This window comes from Papio anubis, chromosome 17, assembly GCF_008728515.1.
Source record: "Papio anubis isolate 15944 chromosome 17, Panubis1.0, whole genome shotgun sequence".
Lineage (NCBI taxonomy): Eukaryota > Metazoa > Chordata > Mammalia > Primates > Cercopithecidae > Papio > Papio anubis.
In genome coordinates, this window is record NC_044992.1 from 50,109,393 (window position 1) to 50,124,792 (window position 15,400).

Sequence of the window (15,400 nt, forward strand, 5' to 3'; positions counted from 1 at the left end):
CAGCTGGAGGCGCAGTGGCTCACGCCTGTAATCCCAGCACTTTGGGAGGCCGAGGCAGGCGGATCATGAGGTCAAGAGATCGAGACCATCCTGGCTAACAAGGTGAAACCCCATCTCTACTAAAAATAGAAAAAATTAACCAGGCATGGTGGTGGCAGGCACTGTAGTCCCAGCTACTCGGGAGGCTGAGGCAGGAGAATGGCGTGAACCCACTAGGCGGAGCTTGCAGTGAGCGAGATCAGACCCACTGCACTAGCCTGAATGAGTGAGACTCCATCTCAAGGATGGCATAAATCTGTTTCTTTACTTAGATCTTTAAACTGCCAAGGTCTTTCCTGCCAGTCGATTTGTTCCCTACACAGTGACTGCAGTGGAATGACAGGAGCGTCATCTCTCCTTACAGACTATGGACTTAGTCTGTAGGGGGTGCATGGACACTGCACCAAAGCCTCCAAAGGGCTCCTCAGTGGAGAAGCCTTAGGTGAGGCCCTGACTCCTGATGAGTATTAGCGTCCATCGGGGAGAAGCTGACACAGCAGCCTTGGTCTTTGATCTGGCTCTCTGAGCTTTGTCAGCAGGCTCACTAGCTACAGCGGCCGCCAACTGTTATCTCCAGAACTATGCCCTTTCTCATTTTTCACCTGTGCTCTGCACAGCGATAAGATACTCTGCACAGCTTCTAGGAACTTCCAAAGGGTAAATGACCCCAAAAGTAAAGACTTCATCAACTGGTGAGTTAATTTATCCTCCAGTTAGGAGATAGCTGAACTCAACCCACTTTGTTGTTGTTGTTGGTTGAGACACAGTCTCACTCTCACCCAGGCTGGAGTGCAGTGGCCCGATCATGGCTCGCTGCAGCCTCAACCTCCCAGGCTCAAGTGATCCTCCCACCTCAGCCTCCCGAGTATCTGGGACTACAGGTGCATGCCACCATGCCCGGCTAATTTTGGAGGTTTTTGGTGTTTATTTGTAGAAATGAGGTCTCCTTATGTTGTCCAAGCTGGTCTTGAACTCCTGGGCTCAAGCAATCCTCCCACCTCAGCCTCCCAAAATGCTGGGATTACAGGCATGAGCTACTGCACCTGGCTCAGGTCTGTCTGAAGTAGATTTGTCACTCTAAATTCCAAAATCTTTCCCTCCCATCAGGTCTACTCTTTAAAACTGGAGTTGTCCCATCTGAGTTCACATAAGTAAAATGACTCTTGGCTCCAGGCCTCTTGTAGAGACCTTGAGCTGAATATGTTACTAGGTACCCACAGATGTGCACATCATTAAATACAGGATAAAATGTGCAGTCAGATTGAGAGTCTTAGCCAAAGAGTGAGGGGGAAATAGGCAGGGCTGGCAAAGAGCCACCTATTGTAAATTTGGTAAATAAACTGCTCTCCCCAAAAAAGGCTCTGGGTGTACTTCATATTGTTGTTAAATCACCAGGGAGAAGAAAGAGTAAAACAAAACACATTCTCAGATGAACAAACAAAGAACGTAGTTAAGACAAACTCTGCCTAACACTGGTGCTGAGTGATTCTCAGCTTGGATTGGACTTCTTCAGAGAAGGTGGAAGAGATGACATACTTCTCTGTTGTCTCATTGCTGTAAAACTCATGTCCAATACTGTTGGCACACACTCCCATTTTAATTTGTTTGTTATTAATGAATAATATCCTAGCCGGGCACAGTGGCTCAAGCCTGTAATCCCAGCACTTTGGGAGGCCGCGACGGGCGGATCACGAGGTCAGGAGATCGAGACCATCCTGGGTAACCCGGTGAAACCCTGTCTCTACTAAAAAATACAAAAAACTAGCCGGGCGAGGTGGTGGGCACCTGTAGTCCCAGCTACTCGGGAGGCTGAGGCAGGATAATGGCGTAAACCCGGGAGGCAGAGCTTGCAGTGAGCTGAGATCCGGCCACTGCACTCCAGCCTGGGCAACAGAGCGAGACTCCATCTCAAAAAAAAAAAAAGAAAGAAAAGAAAAATATCCTAATTTAATTGTTTCTTACTGTCCAAGTTAAGGTTGAGAAAGAAAAAAAAAATCCCAGGCCAAATAGCCTTCTGATGAGGTTGTTTTGTTTTTGTTTTGTTTTGTTTTTTTGAGCCGAGTCTCACTCTGTCACCCAGGTTGGAGTGCAATGGCACCATCTTGGTTCACTGCAACCTCTGCCTCCCGGGTTCAAGCGATTCTCTTGCCTCAGCCTCCCAAGCAGCTGGGATTACAGGTGCCCACCACCCTGCCCAGCTAATTTTTGTATTTTTAGTAGAGAGAGGGTTTTACCATGCTGCCCAGGCTCGTCTCGAACTCCTAACCTCAGGTGATCCACCCACCTTGGCCTCCCAAATTGCTGGGATTACAGGCGTGAGCCACCGTGCCCCGTCTCTAATGAGGATGTTAAGGTAAGAATTTATTAGCAAAGTGAACTTTAAATCATGTGTAAACTTTAATAATAGTTCATTCCACTGTGTGTTTCCTTGCTTCCCGGTTGGTAAATACTAATTCATACCCATGATGTATTATTTTTAAAATACTATATAGCCCCTAAAGCTTACTGCAAATATCTATCCACCTCCTATTTCTTACAGTTCCTTGATTCAATGTCCTGTTAGTTTCTCTGACTGTTCAGTTTCGTATTCTGAATTCTTGTGTTTCATGTTTAAAAAAAAGAAAAAAAAAGTGTGAATCTTCTTCTGTAGAAATGAGGTCTACATTACAGCCTGATTCTGTAATAGTAATTGAAGAGTCAGTGTTACTTTTCCGTAAATGTTTCTTTGGCATCTCTGATTTATTTGACTTCTGAAATCTAATTTCTTCCTCTTTCTCCTTTGAAAAAGTAGGTCCCTTCCACTTGGTTCATTGTGGTGAGCCCTGAGCAATGTCTAGAGATTGATCTTCCAGCAGACAGTGGATCGATTCCAGGAAGGTTTTAGTACCCGGCCTGTCTTTGCAGTTCTGCAATCCTCAGAGTCTCCAAACTCTGATGCTAGCATTTACATTTTCCTGTGCACAGGGACAAAACTACGAAGACTTTTTGCTGCAAAACGAAAACGCACTGTCTGATCTACCTTGTAACTGCTGTCTACTTTATATACTCAAATAGCTGTGTTTAGGATCGAAATGGTCAGGTCTGGAATATACTGCAGTAGATACTGCAATTCACAAGCAATTTTACAGAAGAAGCACCCAAACCCGACTCTAAACTATGTTTGCCTTTCCTCAAGAGTCACTTCTAAACTTTTTTTCACAACACACATTTTTCATAGTTGTAACCTTTCCATTTGGTGTTTTGTTTTGGGGTTTGTCACTTAATCTAATCTACACATTCCCCAGAGCCAGCAGAGGCTACATTCCTGTCATTTAAAATCATTTGCTGGTGTTTTCCTTATGTCACTATACCATAATTTGCTAAGCCATTTCCTTATTTGGTATTTGGATTATTTCCAATTCTTCACTCTTATAAATAGCGGCACAGCAACATCTTTGAACAAGTTGCATTTTTTCCCTTTTGGGTTATTTCCTTGGGGTATATTCCCAAAACTGGTATTGCTGGGTCAAAGGTTTGAAAAGTTTCATAGCTCTTGTTACCCACTGCCAGAATGTTCTCCAGGCAGATTGCGGCATGTTTGAGCATTTCAAATGTTTAAGTAGGTTTCCCACGATATAAAATAATATTAACCATCATCTTTTTTTCTGATTCTTCCATAACCTTCATGAGGGAAGGAATTGCAAAATTTCAAAACAAAATAAAAATAAAGATGAAAAAGCACTATTTCTGTAGCCAGAGATGAGCCCTTTTAGGCTAGCTTGATTGTAATGTCAGCTGATGAGGATCTGAGACTGAGATAGTTTTCGGGAAAATTTAAACCCTACTAGTGGCAAGCAATCAGGAAAACTTGTTAAGAAGAGTAGATAGGGAGGCAAAAAATAGTAAAAAAGGTTGCATTCTCTTTGCTCAGCTACCTTTAGAGTAATGTCCCCAGCAGAGAGAAAAATAAACTTTCCGTGCCTTTCAGATTCAGGTTATCCATTATCTTTAGGTGACTTCTAAGGATTGTGAATGCTTGCAGACCTTGATCTCCTCAGCTTCAGAACTGAAAGATTTTTTGGTTTTGTTTTTGGTTTTTATTTTATTGAAACAGCATCTCACTGTGTCACCCAGGCTGGAGTGCAGTGGCACAATCATGGTTCACTGCAGCCTCCACCTCCTGGGCTCAAAGGATCCTGCCACCTTAACCTCCCAAGTAGCTGGGACCACATGCACGTGCAACCATACTGGGCTTTTTTTTTTTTTTTTTTTTTTTTTTTTGAGACAGAGTCTCACTCTGTTGCCCAGGGTGGAGTGCAGTGGTGGGATCTTGGCTCACTGCAACCTCTGCCTCCTGAGTTCAAGTGATCCTCCTGCTTCAGCCTCCCAAGTAGCTGGAATTACAGGCGCCTGCCACCACACCTGGCTAATTTTTGTATATTTAGTAGAGACGGGGTTTCACCATGTTGGCCAGGCTGGTCTTGAACTCCAGGCCTCAAATGATCTGCCCGCCTTGGCCTCCCAAAGTGCTGGGATTACAGGCAAGAGCCACCGCACCTAGCCTTCTACTCTTTATTTTGAAAAACAGCAAATTAAAAAAATGCAATGGTTCGCAATCAGCCTGGGCAACATAGTAAAACCCATCTCTACTTAAAATACAAAAAATTAGCCAGGCGTGCTGGTACACACCTGTAATCCCAGCTACTCAGGAGACTGAGGCAGGAGAATCATTTGAACAGGGAGGCAGAGGTTGCAGTGAGCCAAGATCATCCCACTGCACTCCAGTCTGGACAACAGAGTGAGACACCGTCTCAAAAAAAAAAAAAAAAAGCAATGAATTTCTGTATATTCTTCTTGTAAATCACCAACTACAGTCTTCACATGTTGCCACATTGCTCTATCACTCTCTCGCTAGATATATGTATATATTCTTGGTTTTTGATCATTCATTTCAGCAAAATTTACAGTCATCACGGCCTTTACTTCTAAATAACTTCATGTATCTCCCAAAAGCAAGGACATTTTCTTACATAGCCACAATAACATGTGTTCTTTTATAAATGAACCTCAGTTTCAAAACAAAAACCTCAGTTTAAGAGAAACAAAAAATTAACAATAAACTGAGGCAAATTAAATATTTTCTGTTTCAATACCTGGCACCCTGGGTTCAAAGACCTCCTTGCTCACTGAAGCTCACCTGCCCTGCTTGCCGCTCGTCCACACCCCGGAGCTGTGGCCCATCCCTGCTGGGGAACATTCCAGAAGACCCTTGACTCCTTGGCTCTGCTGAGCCTCAGATTCCTGCTGGGGCTTTGAATGTCTTAGTGCCAATCTACACATTTCCTTCCTTCTCTGAAAGCCAACAAGTTGATCATTCAATTAACAGAACACTTAGATTACTGTCAAAGTTAACATCTTTATTTTATTACTGTAATAAGAAACTTTAAACTCTAAATGTTTCAAATTATTTGTTCATAAAATCCCTTATGATTACCACTTATGTAAGCAGGGTCCATCTTTTAATTTAATAATTTTTCAACTGGAACAATTTGTTCATTTCACAAGTATTTATCAAGCATCTACTATATTCCAGGCATTTCTGGAATTTAAATAGCTAGTACAGGCCGAGCGCGGTGGCTCACGCCTGTAATCTCAGCACTTTGGGAGGCCAAGGCAGATGGATCACCTGAGGTCAGGAGTTCAAGACCCACCTAGCCAACATGGTTAAACCTTGTCTCTCCTAAAAATACAAAAATTAGCCTGGCGTGGTGGCATGTGCTTGTGGTCCCAGCTACTTGGGAGCCTGAGGCAGGAGAATCACTTGAACTCAGGAGGCAGAGGTGCAGTGAGCCAACATTGCGCCACTGCTCTCTAGCCTGGACAACAGAGCGAGACTCTGTCTCAATAAATAAATACATACATACATACATACATACATACATAAAATAGCTAGTACATTTGAACAACTACTATGTCCCAGGCACTGGGACACCTAGGTTAATCCTCAAAATGATTTCTATTCCAATTTTCCAGATACATAAACTAAGAAGTTAAGTAACTTGCCCAACACCCAGGCAATCTGCCTCCATCTGGAACCTGTGTTCACAGGCACCAGGTAACACTGCTGGGAGAGCCTTAGGGGAAGCTCTTTTGTGGGGCCACCAAGAGCACCCACATTGCTGAGATAGAGGGGACACTTGCCTTAGGTGGGGCTGGTTGTTTTTGAAGGAAGGACTCCCCCAAAAGGCAATTCCATTTTCCCAGCTTCTGTGCTCTAGCAGATAAAATAGATAGCAGCAAGAAAATGGCACCTGTGTGTGTGTGTAATTGTTTCTGAAAAATTGACAATGCAGTCAACCTTAACTTGGCTTCTAGGACATTCTCGGTGTTCTCTTCCCTCTGGTCATGCCTCCTCTGTCTCCTTCATCAACCTTCACCCTGGTTTTCCATGTCCCAGGACCTCAAGGCTCTGTGTGGGTCCTTTTTTCCTCACGTCCTATCTGAGATTTATTTATTTATTTATTTATTTATTTTTATTATTTTTTTTTTTTTAGACGGAGTCTCGCTCTGTCGCCCAGGCTGGAGTGCAGTGGCCGGATCTCAGCTCACTGCAAGCTCCGCCTCCCGGGTTCACGCCATTCTCCTGCCTCAGCCTCCCGAGTAGCTGGGACTACAGACGCCCGCCACCTCGCCCGGCTAATTTTTTGTATTTTTTAGTAGAGACGGGGTTTCACTGTGTTAGCCAGGATGGTCTCGATCTCCTGACCTCGTGATCCGCCCATCTTGGCCTCCCAAAGTGCTGGGATTACAGGCTTGAGCCACCGCGCCCGGCCCGCTATCTGAGATTTAAATTTCCCTCTGTGGCCAGGCACGATGGTTCACACTTGTAATCCCAGCACTCTAGGAGGCTGAGGTGGGCAAATTGCTTGAGTCCAGAAGTTCGAGACCAGCCTGGCCAACACGTGAAACCCCCACCTCTACTAAAAATACTAAAAATTAGCCAGGTGTGGTGGTGCGTGCCTGTAGTCCCAGCTACTCAGTAGGCTGTGGCAGGAGAATTATCTGAATCCTGTCTGGGCAATCAGAGTGAGACCCTGTCTAAAAAAAAAAAAAAAAAAAAAAAGTCCGGGTACGGTGGTTCACGCCTGTAATCCCAGCACTTTGGGAGGCTGAGGCGGCTGGATCACCCGAGGTCACGAGGTCCAAAACCAACCTGACCAACATGGCGAAACCCCGTCTCTACTAAGTACAAAAAAGTAGCCAAGTATGGGGGCGCATGCCTGTAATCCCAGCTACTTGGGAGACTGAGGCAGGAGAATCACTTGAACCTGGGAGGCACAGATTGCCGTGAGCTGAGATCACGCCATTGCACTCCAGCCTGGGCAATAACAGCGAAACTCCGTCTCAAAAAAAAAGGAAAAAAAAATCCCCTCTGGATCCCGCAGGGCTCCATTCTGTCCACACTGCTCTGCAGCCTGTGTTACAGCAACATGGAGAACAAGCTGTTTGCCGGGATACGGCGGGACGGGCTGCTCCTACGTTTGGTGGATGACTTCTTGTTGGTGACACCTCACCTCCCCCACGCAAAAAACTTCCTCAGGACCCTGGTCCTAGGTGTCCCTGAGTACGGCTGCGTGGCGAAATTGAGGAAGACGGTGGTAAACTTCCCTGTGGAAGACGAGGCCCTGGGTGGCGTGGCCTTTGTCTAGCTGCCGGCCCACGGCCTGTTCCCCTGGTGCGTCCTGCTGCTGGACACCCGACCCTGGAAGTGCCGAGCGACTACTCTAGCTATGCCCGGACCTCCATCAGAGCCAGTCTCACCTTCAACCAAGGTTTCAAGGCCGGGGGGAACATGTGTCCCTTGTGAACTCTTTGGGGTCTTGCGGCTGAAGTGTCACAGCCTTTTTCTGGATTTGCAGGTGAACAGCCTCCAGACCGTGTGCACCAACATCTACAAGATCTTCCTGCGGCAGGCCTACAGGTTCCACACGTGTGCACTCCAGTTCCCGTTTTCAGAGGTGAAGCCAGCTGAACTTCCTGGGTCAAGTGGAGCCTTGGAGAACTTTTCTGTCTTACAAGAGGATTGTAAAACACACCAATCAGTGCTCTGTAGCTAGCAAGAGGATTGTAAAATGCACCAATCAGCACTCTGTAAAATGTACCAATCAGCACTCTGTAAAATGCACCAATCAGCAAGAGCCTAAAAGTAGCCAATTGTGGGGAGGATTGAAAAAAGAGCACTCTGATAGGACAGAAATGGAACATGGGCGGGACAAATAAGGGAATAAAAGCTGCCCACCTGCGCTCCCACCAACCAGGGGAGGTAACTGTGATGGGTGACTTCTCCACACTGTGGAAGCTTTGTTGTTTTGCTCTTCACATCACAGTAAACCTTGCTACTGCTCACTTTTTGGGTCTGTCTTTAAGAGCTGTGACATTCACCATGAAGGTGTCTGCGCTTCATTCTTGAAGTCAGCGAGACCACGAACCCACCAACTCCAGACGCAGTTTCATCGGTAAGTTTGGAAGAATTACCCGTTTTTCCTGCGCCTCATTTCTGACACGGCTTCCCTCTGCTACCTCATTCTGAAAGCCGAGTAACACAGGAATGTCGCTGGGGGCCAAGGGCGCCGCCGGTCGTCTGTCTTCTGAGGCCGTGCAGTGGCCTTCCAGCTCAAGCTTACTAGACACGGCGTCACCTATGCCCCACTCCTGGGGTCGCTCGGGACAGCCCAGAAGCAGCTGAGTCAGAAGCTCCCAGGGACAACGCTGGCTGCTCTGGAGGCTGCAGCCAACCCAGCGCTGCCCTCAGACTTCAAAACCATCCTGGGCTGATGGCCGCCCACCCACAGCCCGGCCTAGCGAGGGCACCCCCAGCTCTCTCACACTGGGTTCTACGTCCGAGAGGGAGAGGGGCGGCCCACACTGAGGCCCGCACTGCTGAGAGTCTGAGGGCCTGAGTGAGTGTCCAGCCGATCCCTGAATGTCCAGCACACCTGCCATCCTCACTCCTCCCGGGCTGTCGCTCGGCTTCACCCCAAGTCCCGCTCCTCTTCACCGGGAGCCTGGCTTCCACTCCCCACAAGGGAATAGTCCCTCACCAGACTTGCCGTTCTCCACTCATCACCCTGACCTTCTCTGACGTCCACCCCCACCATCCAGGTGGAGACCCCGAGAAGGAGGACCCTGGGAGCTCTGGGAATTTGGGGTGACCAAGGGTGTGCCCTGCACCTGAACGGGGGTCCCTGGGGGTTACCCTTGGGGGGCTGCGGGAGAAAATAATCTGTTTTTCAGTTTTGAAAACAAAATCTCCTCTGCGCTGGGCATTTCCCGTTTGCCCTCCGTTCTGCCTCCCTCTCTCTGTTCTGCAGGCTGCCCTGGAGAACTGCAGCAGGCTCACTCTCCCTCGGTTTCCACATGGGTTTTGCCAGTGGGAGGCACAAGCAAGAGACCAGAGTGAGGCAGGGAGTTTATTCTTGAGGGGTCATTGAGCGTTGGTGGTGTTCCTTACTGAAGTCCACAGCTGCTGTTCGAACACCTTCTCCATAGAGCCCTCTCTCTGGCTTCCAGTAATCCTTCAGGCCTATTGTAGTAGTAGCTCCCAGTATGCTGGCCCCAGGGTACTGCAGCCTTTGTTGTGTTTCCTTTTGTAATATTCCCTGTCCAGACCAATCACCATTTTCTAGAGCTGTATATTCAACTACGCATTCAGCCTCTTGACTTGAATTTCACACAGGTGCCTCAAATTCAAAACATACACACCTGGGTTTTGTTACCTGGGGTTTTTTGTTTTCAGACAGGGTCTCACACTGTTGCCAGGGCTGGAGTGCAGTGGTGGTATGATCATGGTTCACTGCAGCTTTGACCTTCCAGGCTCAAGAGATTCTCCCAACTTAGCCTCCTGAGTAGCTAGGACCACAGGCACACACCACCGCACCAAGCTAATTAAAAAAATTTTTTTTGTAGAGGCCAGGAGCAGTGGTTCACACCTGTAATCCCAGCACTTTGGGAGACCGAAACGGGTGGATCACCTGAGGTCAGGAGTCTGAGAACCAGCCTGGCCAACATGGTGAAACCCCGTTTGTATTGAAAATACAAAAAATTAGCGGGGCACGTTGGCAGGCACCTGTAATCTCAGCTATTTGGGAGGCTGAGGCAGGAGAATTGCTTGAACCTAGGAGGCGAAGGTTGTAATGAGCTGAGATCGCCGCACTGCACTCCAGCCTGGGTAACAAGAGTGAAACTCCTTTTCAAAAAAAAAAAAAAAAAAATGTTTTTGTGAAGACAAGGTCTATGTTGCCCAGGCTGGTCTCAAACACCTGAATTCAAATGATCCTCTTGCCTCAGCCTCTCAAATTGCTAGGATTACAGGTGTGAGCCACCACACCCAGTTTAGATTCTTAATATTTTACCCCAAACCGGGTCATTTCTAGAATTCTCTGTCTTCATGAAAGGTTAAGTCCATCCATCCCACATGCTATCTTCCTTCTCATCCATCCTCTACCATCAAATCCTCTTAATTTTACCCCTTAAATATCTCTAAAATTTCCCATTTCTGGCCATTTCTACTGCTGCCTATCCCAGATCAAAGTCACCACCATCCATGGCAATGGCCTGCAATGGCCTTCTTTTTTGTTTTTGAGACAGAGTTTTGCTCTTGTCGCCCAGGCTGATGTTGGCTCACTGCAACCTCCGCCTCCCAGATTCAAGTGATTCTCCTGCCTCAGCCTCCCAAGTAGCTGGGATTACAGGCAGCCCGTTCCACCATGCCCAGCTAATTTTTATATTTTTAGTAGAGATGGGGTTTCACCATGTTGGCCAGGCTGGTCTTGAACTCCTGACCACAGGTGATCACGCACCTTGGCCTCCCAAAGTGCTAGGATTATAGGCATGAGCCACCCGCCTGGCCTCAATGGCTTTCATAACTGCTCCCTGCATTCACTCTCACCCTTTTCATATCCATTCATCAGAACACTGATGGAGTGATTGTTTTATTTTTATTTTTATTTTTATTTTATTTTTTTTTTTTTGAGACGGAGTCTCGCGCTGTGTCACCCAGGCTGGAGTGCAGTGTCGCGATCTCGGCTCACTGCAAGCTCCGCCTCCCAGGTTCATGCCATTCTCCTGCCTCAGCCTCCGAGTAGCTGGGACTACAGGCGCCCGCCACCACGCCCGGCTAGTTTTTTTTTTTTGTATTTTTAGTAGAGATGGGGTTTCACCGTGTTAGCCAGGATGGTCTCGATCTCCTGACCTCGTGATCCACCCGCCTCGGCCTCCCAAAGTGCTGGGATTACAGGCTTGAGCCACCGCGCCCGGCCCTGGAGTGATCGTTTTAAACCCAAACTCTGATACCACATTCTTGCTTGAACCTTTTTAATGGATTATCACTGTTCTTAGGATATAAATCTTTATTATGAAAAACTTGGCTGTGCGCTGTGGCTCATGCCTGTAATTCTAGCACTTTGGGAGGCTGAAGAGATAGGATTGCTTGAATCCAGAAGTTTAAGACCAGCCTGAGCAATGTAGTGAGACCCTGTCTTTATTTTTTTTCTTTTTTGTGTGTTTTTTCATTTCTGCTTTTTTTTTTTTTTTTTAAGACACAGTCTTGCTCTGTTGCCCAGGCTAGAATGCAGTGGCTCAATCTTGGCTCACTGCAACTTCCACCTCCCAGGTTCAAGCAATTCTTCTACCTCAGCCTCCCAAGTAGCTGGGATTACAGGCACACACCACCACACCTGGCTAATTTTTATATTTTTAATAGAGACAGGGGTTTCACCATGTTGGTCAGGCTGGTCTTGAACTACTGACCTCAAGTAATCCACCTGCCTCGGCCTCCCAAAGTACTGGGATTACAGGAGTGAGCCACCACGTCCGGCCTCATTTCTTTTTGCATCTTTGTCCTTTTTTTTTTTTTTTTTTTTTTTAGTCTTTTATTTTCTACCCATCTCCATTTTTTAATTAATATATATATTTTAAAAAAGAAAATACACAAATATTCAGAGCAGGATTATTCATAATAGCTAAAAAGCGGAAATAACTTGAATGTCCATCAACTAATGATAAATAAAATATAGCCTAGCCATACAATGCAGTATTATTTGGCCATGGAAGTAATGAAGTACGAATACATGCTAGAGTGTGGATGAACTTTGAAAACATTATACTAAGTGAAAGAAGCAAGGCACAAAAGATCGCATACCATATAATTCCATTTATAGAAATGTCCAGAGTAGGCAAATCCAGAGACAGAAAGTAGATTATTGGTTGCCTAAGGCTAGATGTTTGGGGGAAATGGAGAGTGACTGCTGAAGGCTGCAGGGTTTTTTTTAGGGTGATGAAAATGTTCTAAAATTGACTGTGGTTATTGTACAACTTTGTGAACATACTAAAAACCAATGAATTGTATTTTTTTCTTTTTTTTGATTTCTTTTTTTTTTTTACAATTTTTTTTTTTTTTTTTTTTTTTTTTAAAGACAGAGTCTCACTCTGTTGCCCAGGCTGGAGCACAGTGGCATGATCATAGCTCACTGCAGCCTCAACCTCCTGGGCTCAAGAGATCCTCCCAACTTAGCCTCCACAGTATTGGAATACAGGTACATACCACCATGCCTGGGTAACTTTTTAATTTTTCGTAGAGATGAAGTTGCACTATGTTGCCCAGGCTGGTCTCAAACTCCTGGCCTCAAGCAATCTTCCCACCTTGGCTTCCCAAAGTGCTGGGATTATACACATGAGCCACCCTGCCCGGCTGAATTATACATCATTTCATTTCATTTCAGTTCAGTTCAGTTCATTTCGACGTAGTTTTGCTCTTGTCCCCCAGGCTGGAGTGCAATGGTGTGATCTTGGCTCACTGCAACCTCACCTCCCAGGTTATGTTAATTAGCTAGATTGAGCCATCCCACAATATATACATATTTCAGAACATCATGTTGTACATGATAAATATATACAATTTTTTTTTTTTTTTTTGAGACAGAGTCTCACTCTGTTGCCCAGGCTGGAATGCAGTGGCGTGATCTCAGCTCACTGCAGCCTCCGCATCCCAGGGTCTAGCGATTCTCCTGCCTCAGCCTCCTGAGTAGCTGGAATTACACGCACCCACCACCATGCCCAGCTAATTTTTATGTTTTTAGTGGAGACAGGGTTTCACAATGTTGGCCAGGCTGGTCTCAAACTCCTGACTTCAAGTGATCTACCCATCTTGGCCTCCCAAAGTGCTGGGATTACAGGCATGAGTCACTGCACTCTGCCTTTTATTTTCATTTTTATTTTTTTGAGATGGAGTCTCACTCTGTCACCCAGGCTGGAGTGCAGTGGTACAGTCTCAGCTCACTGCAACCTCCACGTCCTGGATTCAAGTGACTCTCCTGCCTCAGCCTCCCGAGTAGCTGGGATTACAGGCGTGTGCCAACATACCCAGCTAATTGTTTGTATTTTTAGTAGAGACGGTTTCAGCATGTTGGCCAGGCGGTCTTGAACTCCTGGCCTCAAATGATCCACCTGTCTCTGCCTCCCAAAGTGCTGGGATTACAGGCATGAGCCACCTCAACCAGCTACCAAATTGTGCATTTTAAATGGATGAATTTTGTGCTGTGTGAATTATATCCCAATAATGCTCATATAGCCTCTGAAAGCTTACTTCAACTGGACCTTGTCTACCGCACCTTACCTGGTCAACCTTCACCTCATTCCACAAAGCACAGCCAATGTTCTCTTGGTTCCGCCAATGCAGCACACTCCAGCCCTCCTCCAAGCTTGGGCTTTTACACACCCCCCTTCTTAGAGCACTCTTCTGCCTCTTCACATAATTCACTCCTCCACATTGATATAACTTTCTCAAGGAAGCCTCCCTGCCCACCCACCCTGAGTCATGATCAAGTTCCTCTTCTGGGCCTGCCAAAGCACCCCTTTTACTTTGCTCTCTACCAAACGTCACTTTGTGATTATTTGAATCATGTCCGTCTTCCCCACTAAACTAGGCCCCATGAGGGCAGCTCCATGCCTGCTTTGCTCACCCTTGCACTTAACCCCTGTGCCTAGCCCTGGCCTAACACATGAGGAGGCCTCCAGATATCTTGGTTGAATAATAAATGGGCACTGTATTACTGTTTGCCCCCAACTTGGAAAACAAATGATAGGTTCAACAATTCTAGAGCTCCACAAATGACTCAACAAAAACATGTTCATAGGCACTCCCAACTTGAAATTAGAAGGTTGGAAACTCAGAGGACGGAACAGGCTTAGATAGAAACATTGGCCTCTTCCCAGGAAAGTTCTCCCCAGGAGGTGGGGAGCAAACTCTCCGAGCAGCCAATTACTGGGAACTCATGACTAAGCCCTGTTGCTGTTTATCAAGATACAGACTGACTCTCAGAAGTTCTAGGGTGAACCAAATCCTGCTTCAACCCCATGGGCTTTCAGTGTAGGACTTTTTCTTTTTGTTGGTGATCGCACACCCTACTGGTGGCTTAACCAATACATTGCCTCAGCCCCTGTGACACTCCAGCTCCCCATCCCTTTTATGATGCTTCAAGTATCATAAAAGCAGAGAAAAATCATATATATCAGAAAATCATATATCAACTTTTTTGTTTTGAGGTCTTTCACACACTGAACTTATTTTAATCATAATTGTCAGTTGTAAATAAACGTAATTACTATGTTCCTTTTTTGATGTCAAATTGTTGCAATTTGGACAGTGGCTTCCTTATCCTTCTACCATTGCTGGCCTAAAATCCTTGTGTTCTAGGCCCATTCTAAATTGTCCTTGTTCCAAGACACAGAATCAGCCACCCCCTAAGAAGTCTCATTTCCTTTTGATGGGTGCATGAAAGTGGGAGGTTGGTGGAAGAAATGCTGTTAATGGGCTAGGTGCAGTGGCTTAGCCTGTAATCCCAACACTTTGGAAGGCCGAGGCAGGTGGATCACCTAAGGTCAGGAGTTCATGACCAGCCTGGCCAACATGGTGAAACCCCATATCTACTAAAAATACAAAAAATTAGCTGGGCGTGGTGGTGTGTGCCTGTAATCCCAGCTACTTAGGAGGCTGAGCCAGGAGAATTGCTTGAACCCGGGAGGCGGAGGTTGCAGTGAGCTGAGATTGTGCCACTGCACTCCAGCCTGGGCAACAGAGAGAGACTTCATCTCAAAAAGAAAAGAAATGATGTGGCCAGGGCACGGTGGCTCACGCCTGTAATCCCGGTACTTTGGGAGGCTGAGGCAGATGGATCATAAGGTCAGGAGTTCGAGACCAGCTTGGCCATTATGGTGAAACCCCATCTCTACTAAAAATACAAAAATTAGCCAGGTGTGGTGGCAGATGCCTATAATCGCAGCTACTCAGGAGGCTGAGGGAGTAGAACCGCTTGAACCTGGGAAG

General features: G+C 46.3%; 1 pseudogene; it reads left to right on the forward strand.

Annotated features, from left to right (window-relative positions):
• Window positions 1-8,541: 8,541 nt before the first annotated feature.
• Window positions 8,542-9,884, forward strand: LOC103878858 (annotated as a pseudogene).
• Window positions 9,885-15,400: the final 5,516 nt, after the last annotated feature.